Source organism: Scomber scombrus, chromosome 9 (genome assembly GCF_963691925.1).
Source record: "Scomber scombrus chromosome 9, fScoSco1.1, whole genome shotgun sequence".
Lineage (NCBI taxonomy): Eukaryota > Metazoa > Chordata > Actinopteri > Scombriformes > Scombridae > Scomber > Scomber scombrus.
Genome location: NC_084978.1, coordinates 2801358 through 2826829, shown reverse-complemented (window position 1 = coordinate 2826829; position 25472 = coordinate 2801358). Strand labels below are relative to the sequence as shown.

Genomic DNA, 25472 nt, shown 5'->3' with positions numbered 1-25472 from the left:
TAGTTAAAATAGGACATGATATTGTGTGATAGGAGATGTTTAGTGGTGTAAAAGCTAAAAAATACACTCTCTCTGTTCTCTGAGACATGAATCAAGGTTTAATCACATTTATTGATCAGTCAGATCGACTATTGATGCAATATCATATGTAAGGATATAGAACATGAACGGTGTATAAGGGTTAAAAACTCTTTAAGAATCCCCTGAAACATACAACTTTGACTCAAATAAAGACAATATATCTTTCTGAAAGTTTGAAAAAGGCTCTTCCTTTATTCAATAACTAGACTATTACGTGTTCACAGTGTCTGTGCTGAGAGTGACCTGATGTAACAGCAGCTCCTACAGAGAGTGTTGCATTATGGGTCGCTTGTAGCATTAATGTTATTTTTTTTGCAGTCTGTTTATTGTGAGTCTGTGTTTGGTTTGCTGAGGTCAACCTGCAGGACTTTCTGAAGGCTTGTGTGACATGTTTCTCTGCAGCAGAGCCAATGAAAACAAGTCAGAACCGTCGTCTGACATCTTTTCTGCAGAAACCTGTAAACACTGCTCACATTTAGCCTTCGTGTCGTCCTCTCGGACCAAATTGACCCCGTCTGTTTTGACTGTTCCTTCTTTCCTCCCTTCCTTCCTTCCGTCTGTCCTTTTTCCCTCCTTCTCTCTTTCTTTCCTTCCTCTCTCTTTCCTCCCTCCCTTCCTTCTTTCCTTCCTCCATCACCCTGTCTTCCTTGCTTCTGTCCTTCCTTCCCCCCTCCCTCCTTCTTTCCTTTCTCCTTCCCTCCCTCCTACCTACCTTCCTTCCTTCTTTCCTCCATCCTTCTTCCTTCCTTTCCTTCCTTCCTTCCTTCTTTCCTTTCCTCCCTCCCTTCCCTCCTTCCTTCCTCCCTTTCTTTCCTTCCTTCTGACTCCCTTCCATCCTTCCTTTCCTTCCTTCTTCCTCCCTCCTTTTCTTCCTTCTTACTCCCTTCCATCCTTCCTTCTTCCTCCCTTCCTTCCTTCTTCCTCCTTTCCTTCCTTCTTCCTACCTTCCTTTCCTTCCTTCTTACTCCCTTCCATCCTTCCTTCTTCCTCCCTTCCTTCCTTCTTCCTCCCTTCCTTCCTTGTTCCTCCCTTCCATCCTTCCTCCCTGCTTTCCTTCCTTCTTCCTCCCATCCATTCTTCCTTGACTCGAGGACAACTGGAGGGTTGATTTAGCACATTTATTCAAGCACTGAGTGAAGTACAACTTTGAAGTAATTGTTTCTTTAATTGTTGTTTAATTTGCATTTTGTGCTACTCTATACTTCTACTGTCTACTACATTTCAGACGGTAATATTTTATTCTTTGTATCAGCTTAACCTCCGTGTCGTCTTCCCGGGTCAAATTGACCCCGTCTGTTTTGACTGTTCCTTCTTTCCTCCCTTCCTTCCTTCCTTCCGTCTGTCTGTCTTTCCTCCCTCCTTCTCTCTTTCTTTCTTTCCTTCCTCTCTTTCCTCCCTTCCATCCCCCTTCCTCCTTCTTTCCTTGCCTCCTTCCTTCCTCCCTCCTTCTCTCTTTCTTTCCTCCACCTACTTACCTCCATTCCTTCTTTCCTCTGTCCTTCCTTCCACCCTTCTTCCTTCCTTCCTCCCTCCCTCCTACCTTCCTTCCTTCCTTCCTTCTTTCCTCTGTCCTTCCTTCTTTCCCTTCCCTCCTTTCCTTCCTTCTTCCTTCCTTCCTTCTTCCACCATTCCTCCCTTCCTCCCTTCTTCCACCCTTCCTCCCTTCCTTCTTACTCCCTTCCTTCCTCCCTCCTTTCCTTACTTCCTTCCTCCCTCCTTTCCTTCCTTCTTCCTTGACTCAAGGACAACAGGAGGGTTAAAAAAAGTAGCAGTAAAGTGAATTTCATAATTGCTATTGAATTTTTCTCAGTTTCTGTTGTTTTTTTTATCTGATTGTCTTCTTTTATTTTACAGACTCTTATTGCTCCAGAGATATTTTGTAATCATGAGCTATAGAAATGCCATTATTATTATCATTAGTATTATTTAAAAATGATTGAAGCCCATTCATGGCATTGCTTTCCTTGGCCTGCCTAACTAATGTGCATATTGAGATCCAATCATGACTGAGAAAGAATTAAAACAATTAGCGCATATTAATAGCAAGCTGTAAATGCAAAGTCTCTTGGATCAGATGTCATGAGATACGGATCACATGTTAATACCCAGCTGATCCGAGGCCTCGGTGCCACACTGCATATCACACAGAGCCGAGCTGTTGGCTCAGATGTGATGTAACAAGACTCTCAGCCCCACCACATAATCAAAGTAGTTACACATGTACCGAGCATCAGATGAAAATAGACTTTATGACAGAAACACAACGAAAAGCTGTTCAGGCCGACTGCTTAATAAATGTGTCGTCCTCCCGGGTCAAATTAACCCCGTCTGTTTTGACTGTTCCTTCTTTCCTCCTTCCTTCTCTCTTTCTTTCCTTCCTCTCTCTTTCCTCCTTGACTCTTTCCTTCCTTTCCTTCCTTTCCTTCCTCCCTTCTTTCTTTCCTTTCCTCCCTTCCTTTCTTCCTTCTTCCCTTCCTTCCTCATTTCTTTCCTTCTTCCTCCCTTCTTCCCTCTTTCCTTTCCTTCCTTCCTCCCTCCCTCATTTCCTTCCTTCCTTCCTCCCTCCCTCCCTTCTCCCTCCTTTCTTTCCTTCTTCCTTCCTCCCTTCCTTCCTTCCTTCTTCCTCCTTTCTTTCCTTCCTTCCTTCCTTCCTTCCTTCTTTCTTTCCTCCTTTCTTTCCTTCCTTCCTCCCTTAACTCGAGGACAACAGAAGTGTTAATGAAGGGAAATAAAAAAAAAGTAAAACTATGCAGCTCTAATTGAGAATAAACTCGGGTTGTTGTTTTTGTTTGAAGGCGTCTCGGTGACTGGAATCTCGATGTGTGTCGTGTCTCCGCCGAGCAGAGTGGTTGCATCACGTTGAAGAGCAGCTTACAGCACATTACAGGCAGGACAGGACTGAGTCAGCGAGCTGCAGCCGGCTCGCCGCCCTGCTGGCTGCTTTGTATCCAGGGACCTCATTAGTCCGAGCGGGCTGCTCCGTGGTCACCGTGGGCTCCTTTGAGGATGGGCAGACAGCCACGAGGACCAGCTTCTTACCCGCTGAGGTTTTGGTCCTGAAAAGGCCAGAGCAGAGAGCAGGGAGTCCAAAATAAGCTGTTGGTCTCACCAGGGGAAATCAGGGCGAGGTGAGGGTGACACGTTGGCGCGCGCTCCGACACGTGTTTGGAGTTCAGAAGGTAACAGCAGGTAGACGCTCACCAGCGGCTCGGCCTCACATCTCAAAGTTTACTCCATACCGAGTTTGTTTGTAGAGAAAAAGTTTGCTCAGAAAAGAGATAGTTTATCCTCTGACTTAACCCTCCTGTTTTCCTCAGGTCAAGGAAGGACAGGAGGAAGGAAAGAAGGAAGGAAGGAAGGAATGGGGAAGGAAAGGAGTAAGGAGGGAGGGAAGAAAAGAGGAAGGAAGTAAGGAGAGAAGGAAGGGAGGAAGGAAGGAAGGAGGGAAGGAGTAAGGAGGGAGGGAGGAAAAGAGGAAGGAAGTAAGGAGAGAAGGAAGGGAGGAAGGAAGGAAGGAATGAAGGAAGGAAGGAAGGAAATGCATTTCTTTAATTTTTCCTTCGTTCTTCCCCTCCTTCCCTCTTTCTTTGCTCCCTCCTCCTTCCATACTTCTTTCCTCACTTCCTTCCTTCCTTCCTCCCTCCTTCCTTCTTTCCTCCTTACTCCTTTCCTTCCTCATTCCTTCCTTCTTTCTGACCTCCCTTCCTCCCTCCTGTCCTTCCTTCTTTCCTCACTTCCTTCCTCCTTCCTTCCTTCCTCCCTTCCTTCTCTCCTTACTTCATTCTTCTTTTCATCCCTGCCTCCCTCCTTACACCTTTCCTTCCTTCCTCCTGTCTGTCCTCCCTTCCTTCTCTCCTTCCTTCCTTCCTCTTTTCCTCCCTGCCTCCCTCCTTACTCCTTTCCCTCCATCCTTCCTTCCTTCCTTGACCTGAGGACAACAGGAGGGTTAAAGTATGTTAAGTGAGTATTTTCTCATATTCACGTCACATTTACCAAACAACGCCACGCTTATTAAACCTCAGCTAGATAGAAGTCACCCAGTGTTGACAAGATCTGAGGTTTGCTGTTAGCAAATATTCAGAGCGTGTAATTCAAATTAAACTAAAGCTGTTGAGTAACAAAGAAAATTCTCTCTTTTGTTTCAAGGGAATAAAAAGTGTTTTATTCTTGTATCGCTTATTATCTCAAAAAATCAAATATATTATTACAATCATGAGAAAACTCTTTAAAAAAAAAAAGAAGATTATTCTGCCTTTGTTACAAGATAATGGTTTTTAATCCAGACTGAAGATCCTCATCATAAAGTCCTTCGCTGGATTACAGGATACTTAAATCCCGATCACGAGACAAATGGTTTGACATCTCAGGATTATAAGGTAATTAACTTGTGGTAATGAGATTAGATATGTTGTAATATAATCTCTATATTATTCCACGTAGCTCTAAATGACAATAATTTAGCCATAATCATAAAGGAACAGTTCGAAAAGGTAAAAAGCTTCAAGTTCAATAGATACATTTAGGCACCTTTCATTGGGTGAAACCATTGGTGCTGAAATAGGGAGGGGCAACAAGACTTTTTGTCCCCCCAATTTCAGATGTTATAATAAAAAAAAAGTGGTAGTTTCGATGTCCCTCACCTCCGTGCTCAACTCTACAAGCTGCACAAAAGTCATGAAAATCATAGATGTTACTTGTAGATGTTTTGGCAGCAGCAGGAGATGCAGCAGTTGTTTTTAATTTGATCTGAGAGTACACTGATGAGAAGAGGGAATGCATTTCTTACCAAATTTTAGTTGTGCAAAAACAGTCGGCAAGGCTGAGATTGAAAGGAAGTGACATGAAAATGTTCAGTAGCCTATTGAGTCGTCTAAAAGGACAATGTGCCTGTTGACCCGGCTGAACAACAGAAATTAACTCAAAATTAGCAATACCTTCATTTAACCATCACATATTGTTCATATTCAGACTCTTCACAGTTTCCCCCCATAATTAGTCTCTACCAAATTTCTGCACAACAAATCATTCATGAATACCTAATCATCATCATTCACAGATAAATAGCAAGATTAATCCTTAACCCTCCTGTTGTCCTCTGGTCAAGGAAGGACAAGAGGAAGGAAAGAAGGAAGGAAGGAAGGAAGGAAAGGAGTAAGGAGGGAGGGAGGAAGGAAAGAAGGAAGGAAGGAAGGAAGGAAAGGAGTAAGGAGGGAGGTAGGAAGGAAGGAAGGAAGGAAGGAAGGAAGGAAGGAAGGAAGGAAGGAAGGAAGGAAGGAAGGAAGGAAGGAAGGAAGGAAGGAAAGAAAGAAAGGAGGAAGGAAAGAAGGAAAGGAGTAAGGAGGAAAGGAAGGAAGGAAAGAAAGAAAGGAGTAAGGCGGGAGGAAGGAAAGAAGGAAGGAAGGAAGGAAGGAAAGGAGTAAAAAGGAGGAAGGAAAGAAGGAAGGAAGGAAGGAATGAAGGGAGGAAGGAAGGAAGGAAAGAAGGAACAGTCAAAATAGATGGACGACAGGAGGGTTAATGAAGCTTTCAGAGATGGGAAAGTTTATTATTCAGTTTTTACACTTCTAGTTTATGTAGAAAAGACATGAAGTATATTAAATGTGAAGAATTTTGGATTAAATATGAGCCAAATACTCAAGTTTTTAGAGTGTTTTTACTGCTTTCAAATGTAAAAATGGGTCAAATTTGACCAAGAACAATATGAGAGGGTTAGATGAGGCCTATTGACCATAATTTCCCAAAAAAATATGTGTAAAACTTGTGGTAATAAGTTGAAATTAACTTGGCTAAAACGGTCTCACACAGAATTGGGTGATAATTTATACTTTATGCTTCCTAAACAGGGAAGGAAGTTGCTTGGTAGCCTGTATGAGACACTCCACAAAATAATGATTTATATTAAATACTTCATCCATCTACAGTGTATTTAAGTGAACTTATACAAATAATTAGTTAATTTAAAACATGAGTATTTCTGCATTTCAATTTTAAAGCATTTTGCCATTATTGAGCAAGACATATCCTAAAAACCCCAAAAAAAAAAATTTAAATAGGTTTTGACAAATAATTTAAAATGTGTTTTAAAAAAAATATATTTATATAATTATATTTATTCCACATTTTAGTTCACATTTATTTTCCTGTATATATAATCTGATTTTTATGAAAAAATACTGGTTACACCAATTGCCACTGGGTTACATCACAACATTGACCCAAAAATCCTTAGATTGATTTTTAATGTATATTTAATGAGTACAAAATTTACTCAAAACAAAAAGAGTAGATGCTACTTTATTTCATCTTAATGTATTATTTTATTTACTATGAGCTTCTTTTTTCTATAGATGATTAAATTGGAGGACAGCAACAGTGTGATGACGTGTGCTCTCACCTCCACCTCTGCTTTTAAATGTTGGTTAAACTCCTTTTTTAAACAGACACAATACCAACATCTCTACCTCCACCGTCACCTCCGCCAGCCGGCAGGAGACTCACTCATTTTGGGGTTTTATAATTTATAACTGAACTACTATGACACAGGTTGCTTTTTATTTGTCTTGACGTTTTCAAATCACAAACAATGAAGAGCAGAATTAAAACACAGGTGAAACATGTGATTCCTTCCTTTCCTTCCTTCCTCCTTTCCTTCCTTCTTCCTCCCATCCTTCCTTCCTCCCTTCCATCCATCCTTCCATTCCATGAAACATGTGAGTCATGTAGCTGTTATATCAGGTCAGTGTGGAGCAGCACTTCATATATGACTGTTAATGTGATAACGGGGTTGGAGATAAACCTCTTGAATTTGCACCGAAAAATAATGTCAGAACTTTTATTTACGGCCTTCGTGATTATTAACCAGTAAAGAAGCAGAAAAAAGGCGTGAAGAGGAGCGTGCAGTTAACCATCGCTCTGACTAAACACTGCAGAGAGAAACAGATGAAGAAGCAGTGGGAGTAAAAGATAGGTAATTAGAATTGGAATAAGTCGTCTTTCTTATCAAATCATCTCAAGATTTGAGTGGAAAGTTTTCTTTCTAATCTTTTTTTTTGACACATATGTAATTTAACCTTCGTGTCGTCCTCCCGGGTCAAATTTACCCCGTCTGTGTTGTTCCTTCTTTCCTCCCTTCTTTCCTCCCTTCCTTCCTTCCCTCTGTCCTTCTTCCCTTCCTCCCTCCTTCTCTTTTTCTTTCCTCCCCTCCCTTCCTTCTTTCCTACCTCCCTTCCTTCCTCCCTCCTTTCCTTCCTCTATGTCCTTCCTCCCTTCCTTAATTCCTCCCTCCTTTCCTTCCTTCTTTCCTTCCTTCCTTCCTTCCTTCCTTCCTTCCTTCCTTCCTCCTTTCCTTTCCTCTTACTCCCTTCCATCCTTCCTTCTTCCTCCCTTCCTCCCTTCCCAACAGGAGGGTTAACCATGTCATATAATGCCATTTCGGTACACTTTAACCACAAATGCAACTCGGACCACCACATAAAATCGGAGATGAACATTTTTCACATCCAGGAATTCACATTATAGACACGAATATACTGACAATCCCTGGAACAAATTGGCCACGATTACACACACACACACACACACACACACACACACACACACACACACACACACACACACACACACACACACACACACACACACACACACACACACACACACACACACACACACACACACACACACACACACACACACACACACACACACACACACACACACACACACACACACACACACACACACACACACACACACACACACACACACACACACAGTCCAGCCATATATTAGGTTTTCCACCTCGTCTTGTTTGATTGGATGTTGTATAGGAAAATTGAGAGTGTGTGTTCGGTATATTGACTGCAACTCTCTGTGTTTTCAGTGTAAATGTAAATTTCAGAGCCTCATTTATCCACAGTGTGGTCTTTTGTTCTATACGTACAGCGATCTATAAACTCCGTCTTCTTGTCTGCAGCAGCCTGTTATATCGGCCTCACTGTTACATGTTGATGTTAATGTGAACACACTCCACTCTGCGGCACTGCCTCTTGGACTGTTTCCATGGTAATATTCAGCTGCTTTTAGTCCATTCGTACACTAAAAAGCGATCAGTGTGTTCAGGATATGAAGATGTGTGTGTAAACAAATTACCCTGCACTTATCTGTAAACTAACCAGGATATGAATCAATGTCTGACTATGTAGGTGTGTGTTTGTTTAAAATCAATTTCCAGCACTGTTATCTGTTGCTGTTGTGACACATCGCTGGATCATACTGCTGTTTTTTTTTTTTTTTTTTTTTTTACATGTGATAGTTAATGAATGACACATTACAGCTAAATGATTAATCACTGAGTTTCTCATCTGCTTTTATTGTTGTTTATTGTGCTCGTCTGCTGTGTGGTAACATCAAAACGTTACTGTATGGTTTATCTCCCAGAATGCTTTGCTCGCTAATTATCTTCGGATTTTCTATCTCTAATTGAAAATGAATTAGTCACAGAAACCCAAAGACTGATTAAAATCTATCAAGTTGTTTCCTCGGGAGGATTTCTTCAAATCGTCATCTCATTAAATCATTCATTCATCTCATTAAAAACTAAAGTATTGTGTGTGTTTCTGATGCCAGAGGCTCCCTCTTTTCCTCGTGAAAAGATTATATTAAAAAAAATCTTTCTCGGTTTTATCAGATGATTGATTAGTTGGCTAATTACCTGGGAGCTGGCAGCGCAAATCAATCCGCTCTTTGAATGCAACTTTAACAATAATAAATCCAGACATTAGATTCCATGTGATTATCTGAAGGTAAGTTCAAGCCTCTGCAAGTTGATTTTACTCAAAATGAAGCTAACGGCTGCCTGAGGGGATTTTGCAGCAGCAATGTTATGTTTATGTGATTTGGTTGAAAAATTAACTGCAGTATGGCAATTAACTGTTATACCTTCTTTGTCCACATGGTGGCAGCAGAACAAGATATTACGATGAGTCAGCGATAACTTATTTTAAAAATCAAATAATCTGCAGACCACATTCTCAATTAGTTGTTTAGTCTATAAAATATCAATTTGCTGCCAATTACAAGTCCAAGTGTCTTCAAATCACTTATTTCTATGACTTTTCTTCAATAAAAAATAACAAATATTTTACGTTTTCATTCACAATAGACAAAAAAATGACCCATCCATGAATTAGAAGCATTAAGACAGATTTTTGTCCAGTCTGCTAATCTTTGACTTTGACTGTATTATTAGTGATGGTGTAAATACAGTTAACTCCACATACAGGTGAGAACAGGTGTTGTTTGGACATTTCTCATATGATAAATTAGCATGATGTAGATTGAACCTGTTTCTAGCAAATCATGTGAATTTTATTTTTTTAAATTTATAATGTGGAAAAGATTAAACATGAAATATTCACATATGCACACATGTGGTATATTTTACATATTTCACATATAAAAGCATGACTTTGTTAATGCTTTTTTGTGAAGCTGAGCTTAAATGTGGCTGTTGTGGTTCAGGAAGTAGAGCGGTCATCCTCCAATCAGAAGATTGCTGGTTTCAATTTATTTATCTGGTTTGATTCCTGGCTCCTCCAGTCCACATGTTGATGTGTTGTGTGCAAGATACTTAACGCCAAATTGCTCCCGATGGCTGCACCAACAGAGTATGAATGCGTGAGTGAATGTTAGTCTCCTCCTGTCATCGATGCATGAATGTGTGTGTGTGAATGGGTGAAAGTGACATATAGTGCAAAAGTGCTGTAAGTGTCACAGTAGTGTAGCGGGTGGACCCAAAAAGCAGAAAAAAATGTATTTAATGTCATCATCTTGCATCTATTTATGTTGTTTAAGTTTATATCTGTGCTCCATTAGTCTAGTTTGCTACAGGAAGATTTGGGTTTTTTCTCTTGTTCGGTCTCATGTGAGTCAATATGAGCAGTTTTAGTACATTTAGTCGTCATTTTTCTGAGTCACTTAGCACAACTGAAAAGTGTAAATAGGTCAGGACTCCATGTGGAGAGGTGTTGTTTCGTAGTGTGGCAGCGTAAAATAAATCAGTTTATTTCTGCTGTCATGGTTACGTAGAGGGTGGACCCAAAAAGCAGACAGTCTCTGGGGAAAAAAAGGGTACTTTATTGGCCAACTCAGGAGAAAACTCAACAGAAAAATACAGGCCGAATGAAAACTGGCAAAACAACAACGGGTGACATGAGCAGGGGAAAACAAGAAGTCCAAAACAACACAGTGCAAAACACAGAGACTCGGACAAAGACCAAAGACTGAACTGAAAACCAAAACCTATATAGACATGATGGGGTAATAACTAAACAGGACACAGGTGAGAGAATCAAGACACAGGTGAAACACATGAGGTAATCAACCAAGGCAGGGGAAACACAGGAAGTAAAACTAACAAAATACACAAGGAGAGAAAAACTTTCAAAATAAAACACAAACTACACCAGGATGTGACAATAAGTGGTCAAAAACACTAGAAAAGCAGTTCATACCAATAACCAAATAATAATATTTAAATAGCTAGTTGACTGACAAAAACAGTTTGATAAATACCATTCAGGATTAATTAAGCACAAATAAAACATTTCCTGTTTCCTCCTCTGACATATTTCTGTTTTATATAATTGTGAATTTATTATCTTTAGGATTTGGACTTTTGATCAAGTTTAACCTTCGTGTCGTCCTCCCGGGTCAAATTGACCCCGTCTGTTTTGACTGTTCCTTCTTTCCTCCCTTCCTTCCTTCCTTCTGTCCTCCCTCCCTCCTTCTCTCTTTTTTCCTTCCTTCCTTCCTCCCTCCTTCTTTCCTTCCTTTCCCTTTTCCTTTCTCCCTCCCTCCTTCCTTCCTTCTTTCCTCCCTCTCTCCTTCTCTCTTGCTGGCCTCCCTCCTACCTTCCTTCTTTCCTCCGTCCTTCCTTCCTTCCTTTCCTTCCTCCCTTCCTTCATTCCTTTCCTCCCTTCCTTCCTCCCTCCTTCTTTCCTTCATTTCCCTTTTCCTTTCTCCCTCTCACCTTCCTTCCTTCTTTCCTCCATCCCTCCTTCTCTCTTTCTTTCCTCCCTCCTACCTTCCTGCGATCCTTCTTTCCTCCGTCCTTCCTTCCTTTCCCTCCTCCCTTACTTCATTCCTTTCCTCCCTTCCTTCCTCCCTCATTTCCTTCCTTCCTTCCTTCCTTCCTTCCTTCCTTCCTTCCTTCCTTCCTTCCTTCCTTCCATCCTTCCTTCTTTCCATCCTTCCCTCCTTTTATTCATTCCTTCTTCCTCCGTTCCTTCCTTGACTTGAGGACAACAGGAGGGTTAAAAATATTTTCAAAGATGATACCTTGAGCTTGACAAGTACTGGTAAGTAAGTTCCTTCCTGTCCTTCCTTCTTTCCTTTCCTCCCTTCCTCCCTCCCTCCCTTCTTCCTCCCTTCCTTCCTTCCTGCTTTCCTTCCTTCCTTCTTCCTCCCTTCCTTAATTCATCCCTCCTTTACTTACGTCTTCCTTCCTTCCTTCCTTCCTTCCTTCCTTCCTTCCTGCTTTCCTTCCTTCCTTCCTTCCTCCCTTCCTTACTTCTTCCTCCCTTCCCTTGACAAGTACTGTTTAAATACATGATTTAACAGAAAAAATAAAAGGAAAAAAAACTCATTTGTTGCATTGTAGTCTTAAATAGAGTATGTGTGTGATCAGTTGTCAGCTTCCCTGCTTTATGTGCAGCCTCGGCTCAGGATTCAGGTGTGTTGAAGGTCTTCTACCTGCCGCTGTCCTCCACCTCTGCAGAAAACACTAGACATTTTGCAAGCTCCGCTACAAGTTGAGAATGTCAGAAATGTTTTCTTTCTTATTCCTCTCTCTCTCTTCAGTCCACTTCTCATTTTCAATCTGTGGGTGTACAGTGTTTGTGTTGCATCTATATTCCAATCCGAGCACGCGACCTCAGTGTCACTGCGTTTCTGACGAGGCAATCAGGTAAAAATGGGTCTGAAATGGCAGATTACTTCAGATGGAGCGGTGAGCGGAGAACGCAGGCGGACTGCAGGCAAATTGCCTCTTTTGGCACTTAAATAAAGGCGGGAGGTCAGGGAAAGACACACACACAGAAACACACACACACATACATGCACACACATCACTCAGCCTCCTCGTCCTCCTCCATCTGACTCTCAATCCAATTCAATTAATCTTTATTGACATGATGCTTTGATCAAAAAAGACTTGAGCTAAATGTCTCAATTCCAAACTCCATACTGATTCCACTGGGGTTTAGTGTTCATACTGGAAATGTCGCTACAAAACTGTCAGTATGCAGACTACATGTTGATGATTTTTGAGTGTGGTGTTGATGGATACCAGTTTCCCAACATGCAGTGAAGAAAGGAAATATTGTCCTTATAAACACTTGGCTCAGGAGGTAGAGAGGAAGATTGGTGGTTCGATTCCAGGCTCCTCCAGTTTGCATGTTGATGTGTCCTTGGGCGAGATACTTAACCTCAAAGTACTCCTGATGATAAATGGTAAATGGTAAATTGACTGTACTTATATAGTGCTTTTCTAGTCTTCTTGTCCAAGGACACAGCAACATGTGGACTGGAGGAGCCGGAAATCAAACCGCTAATTTTCCGATTGGTGGACGACCGCTCTACCTCCTGAACCACAGCTGCCCCCCAATGGTGTATGAATGTGTGTGTGTGTGTGTGTGTGTGTGTGTGTTTCCCTCTGATGAGCAGGTTGGTATCTTGTGTAGCAGCTCCTTGCCATCAGTGTATCTATGTGTGTATGAATGGATGATTTGTAGTGTAAAAAGCACTTTGAGAGGCCAAAATGACAAGAAAAGCACTATATTAGTTTAGGCTACCATTTATCAAACGTGTAAGATAATTATTTTTTGTCAATTCTTGAAACATATCACTTCATCTTTTATTTCATTTCAGGAGCAACGTTAGCATAAACATATTGATGCTTCTTGAGGAGTCTGGCTGTAGCTGCTTTTTTGTGTCTTTTGTGTCCAGCTGTGCACTTTAAGCAGTTCTTTTTACTTTTCTGTATTTATTATATTTGGATGGGTGGTGAGACAGCTGCAGAAACATTTTTTTTTTGGAAAAGAAATATAATGAAATACAACAAAATAGAATAATGACACCCATTCTTCTTTGTTTATCTGTTTGTGTGTGTGTGTGTGTGTGTGTGTGTGTGTGTGTGTGTGTGTGTGTGTGTGTGAGCATCTGAATGTGTGACAGGTGCATTAGAGCAAAGCATAACTTAAACTTAAAAGTGCAGCTAGTAGAGTGCACTCAGAAGAGCACAGATTGCTGCCAGGTGTGTACAGTCAAGATGGAAGAGAAGATAACAAAAGCAAGGATTTATTCATAAAAAAATATTTACAAATTCATGAATGGATCATAACATATCAGGTATGGAATTAATCTGCAAATGCTCCAATGCAAGATGAGATCAAATTTTTTTAAGCCATGACAAAGGCTAAAATGTATCCTGCAATGGACTATGTAAGCCTTTTTTTCAGTTTAGCAGATTGCTGGAAATGTCTTTTTCTATATCATAATGCATATCGTAAAATGGCGAAGACTGCTGAAAAGACAAAATCCTACATTTTATGATAAGCTCATAAGGAATGACAATATAAAATAGGGTTTTGTGACCAAGAAAGATCCTTGAGCATACAGTCATAAATGTGCACAAAAATGATTAGTAGTAGTAGTAGTAGTATGTGGTAATATGCAAGATTAACTGCATGCACACACACAAGATACAGAGATAAAAATCCAGACGCTCTCTCGCTTCTGACGGTTTATGATGTTTTAAACAACAATCAATGTTATATGCGGTTGATGGTAAATGTGAAATAAAACCTCAGTAAGAAAGAAAGTGTGCATGCAAGCTTTACAAATTTGACACTGGCTTTCTAAAGTTGTAATTTGATTGACATTTTGCATCTTTTTGAACCGTAAAATGACATTAAAATGACAGGTTGCTTGCAGGTTGTAAAGATGTGCTTCCTCTTTGGGGTTTGACTCTATATAAAGAGGTGAAATAGTATTCCCCGCTGCCGATTTGCCCTCAAACATGGCACTTAACTGCTCCAGTGGAGCAGCTCAGAGGCAGACAGACAACAGAGACAATGTTCATTAAACCCCACAACACAAAAAAAACATGGATCGAACAATAACAACATACCAGATTTAGCTCTTCTTAAAGCCCAAATGCAAAGTTATCCTGCAGGAGGCATTTGAGAAAAAGTCATGGGGCCATTAAAATGAAAATAGTTAATTCTCTTTGGCATAAATTTAGTATATAACTGAAGAAAAGTCTCAAAATTGTTAATTGAGTTGTGGTTACTGGCGGTTAATAGGGAGCTAGTTACCAGCCTTTGACTCGGGGGCCACTAAGCAGGTTATTCTGATGATTACTTTTATTCTGATAAGATATTCTCATATATTGCTCCTCCGCTAAAAAAGAGCTAAAAAAAACCCACAATTGTATATGCATATGAAATAACAGATGTTTCCTTTCATCTTTTCAGACAGTCAGTATGATTTCTCCTTAAGATCATGCTCCAAACATACTGTATGTGTCACCACCTCCTCCTCCTCCTCCTCCTCCACTACAGCTCCAATCATCAACCCAACCTCTGTCAAAGACAATACAGCAGCCAACTTAACCCCCGCCACCCTCCCACCACCTCCTCAGATATACCAGGAGCATATTAACCATCAGAAAAGACCTAAGCAAGCCTCCCCTCTCTTACACCCCTTCCTCCCTCTCTCCCTCCTTCCCTCCATGACGACGCATCACTGTCTATGTGGTTTGTCCCCCCCGGCTGTTCGCTTCTCTGCCCAGGTTGGCGGCGTTCACAGAGTCTGGCTCGCTGAGTCTTTGTCTGACATCTATTACAGTTAAGGATCATCCTGGCATGTACTCTCTCTTCCTTCCTCTCACACACACACACACACACACACACACACACACACACACACACATACACTCACTTTCTCACCTCTTATAAGGCCAGGAGAGCTAATGACTGAGATGGCTGGGCTTTAAAAAAGAGAAAAGGGAAGGTGACAGGAGATGATTCATCTGAGGTGCTCTCCGCCAGCGATGACTGACGGCTGATTTATGATTCAGCGCCAGGCTGTGAGAGCTTAGAATCATTTTCCACCATTTCTTATTTTAATTCCTTACCGCAGGTGACGGCGGGAGGGATGGGAGCCAATTATCTTAAGTGTCTCTCTGCTCTCTGTCAGCCGCTGACAGTCGCCCGCCGAAACTCTCCAGCCAGTCTGCGAACAGGTGACTGCCACCGCCTCCTCCATTACAATGAGAGCTCAGGTTTTTCATTTGCATGGCAACCCGGCGCTCACATTAAAAACATCTGAATGTGAATCCTTCTGCTGTTTCATCAACAGTCTAACAGGGTTTTCTGTGCTTGAATAAAATAAATTCACCTTGTAGGTTGAGAGTGAAATCAGTGAGGGTACGCTGTAAAAAATAGACATTTTAACAAGACAATGTTAAGTCCAAAATACATATTATATACCCTTACATACTGTACGTATTCTGACTCTGATGATTCTGTCTGATGATGAATAAAACAATGTGTTTTGAATGCTGATTTTTGAATTTTCTTAATAAATACAGGTCAAATTTGTACGTTTCCATATATAAAAAATGTATCAGCTGCACAAAAATGTAATAAACATGTGCATTGTATCCCGATTTTTGCATATTCTGTGTCACATTAGGAAGAGTCCAGATAAAATAAATGTTTTTACAGCTACCGCATGTTTTAAAAAGGGTCAAATTTGACCGTGAACAGCATGCAAGGGTTAGAAAGATGGTGATTTCATGTTTCTAGTAGGCAACAACTTACAGTCTTATTTCCATAAACATGAGATCCACTGATTAGATTATATAACTCCCAGTAGGTACCAGATAGTGCAAACAATAGTAAGTGCCTAGATATGAGTAGATAATAGCATAGACTAAACAACATGTACAGTAGAATGAGTCATTCAGTATATAAAGCACAGATGAGTATTGTCAAACAGATTTTTATACAGGTTTCCAAAACAAATCAATATATTATTAAATTGACTTTAGTGTAACTTCTTGATTCTCGCACAACAATCAATCATATTCTGACTTGATAGAAAGTCCAATTGGATCATCTCAGGTATTAAATATACAAACAGTTCTACTTGGACCCAATTAGGCTGACTGGAACAGTTTTGGTTTGTAGGAACAGAGAAACCAAGAAGTCTTGACTAAAACATTCTCAAAATAAGTCGCGAAATGAAAAATGAATGAATATGACACAAAAAATGATTTTCAAGTGTTCTACAAATAACAGAGAAAGAAGAAGTAGAGTCAAAATCTCCAACAATGCCATCAATCTTTGCACATTTCCCCCCCCCCCCATCCTCTCTCTCTCATTTTCATTTTATGTGCATAACTTTTCCATCTCAGCAACCTTATATCTTAAATTGTGCATACCAAATAGATGGATTCAGTCTTGGTAGAAGACCTCTTGGGACAATGTGTGATGCCCTCGAAAACAATCTAAAAATGTTGACTCTGTTTGGGATCCCTGTGTTGTTTTTCATTATGTATAATATAAAGTTTGGATTTCATGACTTTTGGCCACTTGGGGGCAGCAGAACAAGCTAAAAACCAGGCGGGGAGTTCTGGTCCTCTGAAATGAGGCCAACGCGGAAGTAACTAAAAACTGCATTCTATCAAAAGGCCACCAGGGGGCGACCGTTTTGGTGTCAAAAGGACTTCCGTCTCTATACAAGTCAAGTGAGAATTCACCAACTTCTCACTTGATTTTAACCTCAGTAAACGTTTTCACAATGTGTTTATGGTCTCAATCGCTAGTTTAAAGCCTTCTTCAATGCAGTATGATGTTAATTTGGGACATTTTGGCCTCCCTGATTTTATATGTGACGATAAAGCAGGGTATGCATTAGGGAGTGGCTACGTGGTGATTGACAGGTTGATTGGTTCACAGGATCAGGAGGGCGCCTCATGCTCCTCCTGATGCCCATATAAGTAGAATCCGCGTTTTTATTTTTCCCAGCATTCACCGGAAATTTTCAAGATGGCGCTGCCCAGATCCGAAACTATTCGCTTCCAAGCAGCAGTCCACAAACCAATGGGTGACGTCACGGATGTTACGTCCATTTTATATACAGTCTATGCTAAAAACACAACATCTGACATAATGAACAATGTCTATTTGCCCAATAACTATTAGCGCTAGTTTGGTCTCCACCAGCTCAAAAATATCTGGCTCTTTAGCTGCTAGATGTTCCACTTTCGGAGCTTTTTCATCTGTCTGGGCAGGTTTTGTTGTCATCTCAGCATCAAAATGGCAGCTGAACTCTGACATTTCGATTGATGCCAATAGGACCCAATAGGAGCTTCCAGTCTGTGTTGAATGGAAGTGACTACCCATCCAGTTGTTTGTGCAAAAACTGAACCAATAGGGACATATCCTGCTGATGACTGGTGCTTCAAATAGCCAGTTAAATTCTGAAAATGACCATATGCTGCTTTAGTGATTTCTATGAAGCTACTACCTGAAAATTGTATAAAGCAATTTGCTGTGTGTTGCTTTTTCTATGAACTACCTTTCCACTAAAGCATTTGTTTTGACTGTTTTATATGCACAATGTTTAGTTTCAAAAAGAGAACAAAGCACTATAAGATGTTTATGCTTCAGTTGCACAAATCACAGGGGTAATTTGCTGTCTCTAAATGCCCTTTTTTTGGAAAGACACAGAGAAATACCTTTAGAAAAACATGTTCACTTTCTGTGGTATTAAATTTCAACTTGGACAAGATAAGGCTCCATGCTGTGTGTATGAGTCCCAGCTATAAGTCATCTGCAGGCATCTACTTGCAAAAAAAACATATTCAAGTGGAAATAGAAACAACTTTCACTTCACTGTGTTCAAACTTCTATTACTCATTGCCAGTAACACTTACAGCGACACAAACTTTAAAGTGTTACCTCTCAAAGGATACCAAAACCATGCAAGTCTTCCTAATGCAGGTAATTTAAAAGATTAAGGTGTTAAAGATACTGGAAGAAATCAAAGAACATGATTCTGGCTAAACTCACTGGCCTGTGCAGGTGGGTGTAGACATGATGCAGCAGATCCAGTTGGTAGATGAACTGGAGTTGGTCCAATGAAGGCTTCAGGAAAGGGAATCCAGGAAACAATCTTTCAAAAGTCTTCATAGTATGTGAGGTGCATGCTACCGCTCTTTAGACAGTGGAGGCACTGGGGCAGGCCTTCTCCAGCACAGGAGCCAGACAGGATGCATCCACAACAAAGGGACTTTCTTTAGACATAGACTGAGTTTCAAGAGGTGTTGGATCATGACACAAATGCTCAATGTGAAGGGCCGTTTTCATTGTAGGAACTTCAAGGTAAAATCACGGGGCGAGTGTCTCCATAGCAGGAACAATACCTGAAGAACAATCTCCTGGAACTTTTCAGGGGCAAAACGAGTCTCTGCCTTGGGATATGAACTCTGTGCAGCCCTGACAAATTCCTGGGTGGGGCTCGTGGTTGACTCTGTCCTGATTGGGTATACTCAAAGCGTCATTTTTTAAACCCAGCAGAAGAACACGCCGATCGAAACTGTTGTAGAATGATTACGTCACCTCCAAGGTCCTACTCTGCAATGGAGACACAACGGCTGAGTGGACTGAGTGAGAAGACGTTCCTCTAAAGTTCCTGCCTCACAAACTTTACCCAGAACTTCCTTAATGGAAACAAGACTTGAGGCTGTATAAATCTATTGAAGAAACAGTTCAGCTTTTTGGCTCCGTCAATGTTCCCATCTACCATCTGACTGCTAAGCTTGTAACTAGTGATGGTCCTCATGCCTCTCCAGGCATCTGCCAACAATATGATGTGAGGAGGAAATAGGGGTAACTCTCCAAATGGAGCATTACAAGCACTTTTACATTATGTTAGCCTCTAGTTATTCAATATTTAAAATACACATCTGACATTATAACAGTATATAAATGACAGAAAGTCTCAAAAAAGCATGATATGTCCCCTTTAAAACATACATTTTAAGCTTGCTTATTATTATTTTTACAGTGCAGAAACATAATATAGCTAATATAACATGAAGCAGTGTGGAAGATGCGGCACATCGCTCCATCTTTAACTAGAGGCCCGGCCTGTCACTCGCCCCACCATCCAATATACTCCAATCAATTTACCATCCACTGCAATTCAATGTGACAGTAAGACAAATCGGACTTCCAATGTAAAATAATTGAAACAGACGCTTATTTGAGCGTGTGGGGGAGGCCTGAGAGAGCTGCGTATTCTGCATCAACTTAATGCACTGCGTCTGTCCATGTCAGAGATGGATTGTGGTGTCAGAGTTATAGATAAGCCTCTGTTTAGTTAGCCCCGTCGGGAGAAATGAACACTGTAGTCATATTAAAGATAACAAGTGTTTTTATCCACGTCACCACAGCACAGAGCACACAGGGGGGGAATAAGATGCTCGTATTCCGTCAAGTGAATTGTAATTGCTATCCGCCAGAGGACACATAATTGAAAAATTGGAAGAGAGCAAAAAGGCAGCAGTGTCTGCATTGTAAACAAAGATTGGACCAAATCCTCTGCGGTCGTGGGCGGACGACATCACAAGCTCCGGAGAAAAAAAAACACAGAGAAAAAGGCTCGGCTCTCCTCCTCGACTGAAATCCACTTTTACACACAAAAAAAAAAGGTCTTTGGGTAGCAGGGGATTAAACCATGCACACACACAGACACACACACATTCACAGAGCAAGCCACGGTGTTTAGTGCCAAACAGAGCCGCGTTCCAGAGAGGAAGAAGTGGTGCTTGAAAAGAAAAAGGTTTGTGGGGGAAATAAAGAAGATGAATTTGGATTGATGTGAATCACGCTCGCCACTCTGGCCTGGAGCTCGTCCAGCCAGGGATGAATCGCCTACCTGTGTCAGAGGGATGTGTGAGAGCAACATCCAACAACAACAACAACCCCCCCTCCAACCACCACCACTACCATTACCAGCCGCCCACGCCTGCCTGGCCGCCAGGCATGTTATAGCGAGGATTAGATCGTATAATCAAAGGCGTTCCACCTTCAGACTGGCACAACCTCAGGGTCTCCCTCTTCCCCGCCGCTCGCTATAGTGCTACAAACCTTCCCGAGGAGCCAAACTGAGTCAAGCAGGACGCCGGGGAAAAAAGGGTAAGGGACATGTTATTGCAGCCAAAGCTAAACCCACACACAGCTCAGGGAACATTCAGCAGAAGTCAGAGGACATGTAAACTCGACGCCACCTGCTAGCTAGCCCATCAATCCAGCTGAGCATGAGGAGTTTTGGGTAGTGGGCGGCTAAATAGATGGACAGAGAGGTTAAAATGTGTTTCCGCCTTGTCTGTGGTGTCTCGAGAAATGCTGCTACAGTGTCAAAAGCTGAAGGTAGGAAACATAAACAGGTGTCAGCAATGCCAGTGCCCCGCTGCTGTGAGCTGAGACTGTAACACTCTGGTGGACAGATCAGGGTTTGATTGTCAGGAAAGTAGGAATTTAGTCCTGACTGGCCTGAAATTTATAGTGAAGGGTTCATCCATGTTTGGTGTGTTTTTTTAATGCTGGAAAAACTTTTTTATGGTATTCTTTTCTGAATATCCGATTTCTATCATGATATGACGAAAGAATTTCATTTGAGCTTTTTCGAAAGCTTTGAAAAACTCAACATAGTCTTTCCCCAGAATTATTTCCCTGTTACTTCATTCTCTCTGACAGTACTTCCAGTGAAAACATGCACATTTCAGAGGCAAATCCTCAGCATATTAACCAGACAGGAACTATCTGCATGGCTTAATACCAAAAGACGGAGCAGGGGAAAATATCTTTTGAGTGAGCTGCCTGAGAAAATCCCCCCTGGAGCTTTCAAATTAGGGTTGTATAGTATCTTGTGGTGTTTAAAGAATAGTCTATATCCATATCAGCATATCTTCTTATCAGTTTAAATACATCCAAGTGTCAAATGTGCTCACCACCTTTATATGACTGACCCGAGGTAATTACTGCATGCAGAGGATTGTTCTTGAATGTTCAGATATAACATTGAGGTGGTTGAATTTGCTGCAACACTCTTAGTTTGGGGATGGAGGCCTGCATGTCTTCACCAAGTGTGTATGATAATCAGGGACGGGAGCATAAACAGGACAGTTGAGTAAGCAAGGCAAACAAATAGCTCCTTCCACAGTCACTTCACAGTCAAATAAATCAAATAAAATAAGATGAAATATACAATATACGCTACAAATTAAAACATAAAACACCATATGCTACCTTAATGCCTATGTGAACAGATGGGTTTTCAGCTGCTTTTTAAAAAGACTCCACAGTTTCCTTACCTCACAGGACCTCGACCTTATTGGGAGAGACCACTCAAAAGGTTCGGAGCTGCCGACTGGAAAGCACAAACTCCCCGAGTCTTTAAAGGTGACCGTGGTACACTCAGAAAACCCTGAGTAGAGAACCAATGGACTCGGCTCGCGTTGTGGAGGTGCAAAAGGTCAGTAATATACTGTGGAGCCTGGACATGTAGGGCTCTCTCAGTGAGCACCAACGTTTTACAATGAATTCTAATATAAACAGGAAGGCCAGTGCAGTGAGGTTAAAACAGGTGTAATATGTTGGATTGTGTTAAGAGCACAGCAGCACGCTCTTAACATCAGAGCCTGTAGTTATTGTCAGGTTCTGTTCGGCTGTAGATTTTTGATTGACTTCATTTCAGTTGTCCAGTGCTTTCTCACACCACAAACATTCCCTCTTCTTTTAATATCACATGCTTTATGATTTTATTGACACCAACTAACCCAGACTGGAACAGACCAATTCCAACTCACTCACATCACAAATTTCCAATTCAGATTCAGAACATGGATTCATTTGTCCTCATCTTAAGACACTTGTTGAACCACCTGCATGTTCGTGCACTGATTAAACTTCGCCTAACTTTACATAACAAGCTAAAGTGGCCCAAATCCTATTGTTTTGCTTTCATCTGAAAATAATATGAAGCGTCAGCCATCCAAATGAGTCAAAACAAGTTGCTATCTTTCAACGTTACAGTGTTTTTAGTGCCAAAGTCCCTCTTTTTGTTACTATACTTCCACCACAGCTCAACAGGGAATTTGATGCTAAAAAGACTGTAAATGTGTCATATCCACTTGATATTACTAACTCAAACTGCTGAAGCCTCATATTAGCTTCAAATCATTTTGACTGTTTGGACACACCACATATCCTTTATTACATCCATTAATACAACCCACCCCAAAATAAAGTGATGTTGTCTTTTTGAAGTCACATTCAGTGACGGTTGAACATTTTCCCATGCTTCTCAGCACCAAATGTCTGCGTATGTGTTCAGCTGGATTCTTTGGGAGGAGTCTGAGATGCCTGATGAATACAGAACCTGCCTTCAGATCAAAGCAGGAGACGTTCAACAGAATAATTCAGCACTTAACAGGATCACAGTTATAGCCATGCATTTGCACCGGCCAATTTATTCTTAAGAATAAATAAGTGTGACGTAGTCCGGTGGGAATAAGTCTGAAAACACGTCTGTGACTTGGTGCAGAAGCAAAACAAAACACTCACTTATGAATGCGACCCTGCTGTGTAGAGTTCAGATTTTATTTAAATTGCAATCATATTTAATGTTAATTAACGCTAATGCATAATTTAATAGAACAAACAGCACTGGCAGAGGGTGTAATTAAACGCCACAGGCCCCGCACAGGCTTCTGCACGTATATATGTGTGTGTGTGTATGTGTGTGTGTGTGTGTGTGTGTGTGTGTGTGTGTGTGTGTGTGTGTGTGTGGCGATGGCAGGTGAATGCACTTGGTTCAATAAAATCTATTTTTGTGGCTTTGTTCCTGCTCTGGCATTGAGACCTGCTCTGTGATCTTCTAAAGGTCGACATCACCCACTGTAGCGGTAATGAGGTCAGAGGTCAAAAGTCGCAGCAGACAATAGATGGAACAAACATTTTCGTGACCCCGGATTTAGGAAGAAAGCTGAGACTGAGCCGAACAATCTGCTGAGGTCAGAGAGCTGGCTGAGTGCTGCTTTTCATTGGCTGACTGACGTGTCAATCAAAACACTGTGGGCGATGGTGTTAAAGTGAAATTTCCACATTATTATTGAGGCTGTTTTTGTCCATTTTCAGCAGGCAGCAGCTGCACAGATGCTCCTGGAGGTACTCAGGAAGCACATGTACCTTAGATCTACATCTTCTATTAAAAAGTAACACATTTACAGGCAACAGCAAATGACTCAGACTTGCATATAGACCCCAGAGCTTAGTTTAGATCTCCAGAGGACGTCACAGCTGACATCATTCTTTAGTCAAAGGACAAAACGCTGATGACCCTCCTCGAGCTGACGGCACCCTGAGAGGATGGTGTGAGAAGCAATCTGGGGAAACAGTGTATCATCTCAGGGAGCCAACAGAGGGGATAGAAGAAGAGCTGGAGCGTCCCAGTGGAAGCTGGCTGCAGGGGCTTTTTCTCAGCCAATCCCTCTGGAGAGCCATAAGGGTCCCTGCGGTCAGAAGCACTGGCAGAGAGTCAGGGGGGGCACCAGGAGTGTGACTGCACCCGAGCCTGGAAGTGAAATGCACAACAATGCAACAAAAGGATGAGAAAAAAACTGGGTTAGGATCAGAGACTGTAAATAAAGATGACTGTAGCGGTATAGTCGACACCATATTTTCCATTTGGAGCCAGGACCTTTGAAATTAGGAGTGTGGGGTTTTGCCTTTTACACAACCTGCTACCTTATACCGAGGTACTTTAGCTTAATTGTGTTGGAAACAAAAATGCAGGGAAATATTGCGACAATAGTCCAACCCAGTGTGAGTCCTGGAGCAGGGGAGAGCAGCATGTGAGCCAACCGTCAATCACAGCTGTCAATCAACGCCCACACAGTAGACATCAAAGCTGCTATAAGTCTTCAAATCTTTAGTACCAGAGCAGTCATTTCCAAAATTACCACCTGCACACTTATTAGAGGGTCTGAATTTAGAGATTGAGACCAGAATGACCCGTTGAACGAAACGATTGAATGATATTTCTAGTGAGAAGTTGATGCTTTTTAAATGAGAGTCAGTGACAAGCTGCTGGGAGAGAGAGAGAGAGGATAATTGGACTGGTTGTCTTAACGTGGATTAAAATTGAACCTGAACAAACCTGTGAAGGACTTGGCTTTTTGACTTGACTTTGACTTGTTTAACTGAGCTTTGTCCTGTTCTTTGGGGTATTTCTAGTGAGGTTACACTGAGGAAAGCGGTTGCATATTTAAGAGTAATAATCAGTTGTGCATGGGCTACAAAATTTGATATATTTGGCCTAGCCCTGTTTCTATTTATAGAAGACAAAATATGTCAGTAGGGCCTATATACCAAACACATAATACATAAATGTAATAATAATAATGATAATATAATAATAAACTTTATTGCAGACACAGGTCCATATAACACAACATACGGTAAAAAAAAAAAATTATATATAAAAAGAGAGATTCAATAAGAATACAAACAAATATGCATATTATAAAATATACAAGCTATTAATAATAATAATAGGTGTGATTTATATAGCGCCTTTCACATACCCAATGACGCTTTACAATGAATAAAACAAACAAACAATTAAAAAGAAAAAAAAGGAAAAAGATCAAATCAAGACTGAGCAGTAGATGAGGAAGATAAGTGTTCGTTGAGAGAAAGGTTTTTAACTGGGACTTGAAAATGGAGACGGGGCAGTACAGGATTTGATCAATAATATGTGATTTTTCTATATCTGTAATATTTTCTACCTGCTCATACTTGTTACTACTGCTATAAAAGTAATATAAGCACTAAAAAAATACACTAATGCTAACAGTTTTCCAATCAGAGAGAGAGAGACTAGAACAGAGTGAGCCTTTTGTGGTGTATCTGATAAGGGACTGAAAGAGCAGCCCTGAAACATCGCCCTATAGAAACCTGCAGAGCTGCAGAGTGTTTACAGACCTCGACAGGTATCGATGAACTTTGTGACGACCTTTATGTGGCTGAGAGCAGCTCTGTGCTGCAGGGAACTGAAGGCCACCACATTCTCACAGCTCACCTATACTCAGGAGGCCGTATAACCTTGCTGTGAATTGAGGTTCCTGTGTCCTTTGCAGGGGCGTGAGGGGGGCCTCTCTCCTCTCCCCTCTCAGCCTCGACACTTCGACCGCTTCGCTCGCCACTCAGACAACAAAACTTTGAGGAATTGGGGGAAAAACAAGACAAAAA

The 25472-nt window shown here is 41.2% G+C and overlaps 1 long non-coding RNA gene across 1 annotated transcript in view; it reads right to left on the bottom strand.

The window, feature by feature from the left end:
* The window catches only part of LOC133985995 (uncharacterized), a 254447-nt gene that overhangs the window by 31751 nt on the left and 197224 nt on the right, over window positions 1-25472 (bottom strand). Inside the window, exon 2 of the long non-coding RNA XR_009925489.1 lies at window positions 1591-1645. This is a non-coding gene — a long non-coding RNA (uncharacterized LOC133985995). The remainder of the gene's footprint in view (window positions 1-1590; window positions 1646-25472) is intronic.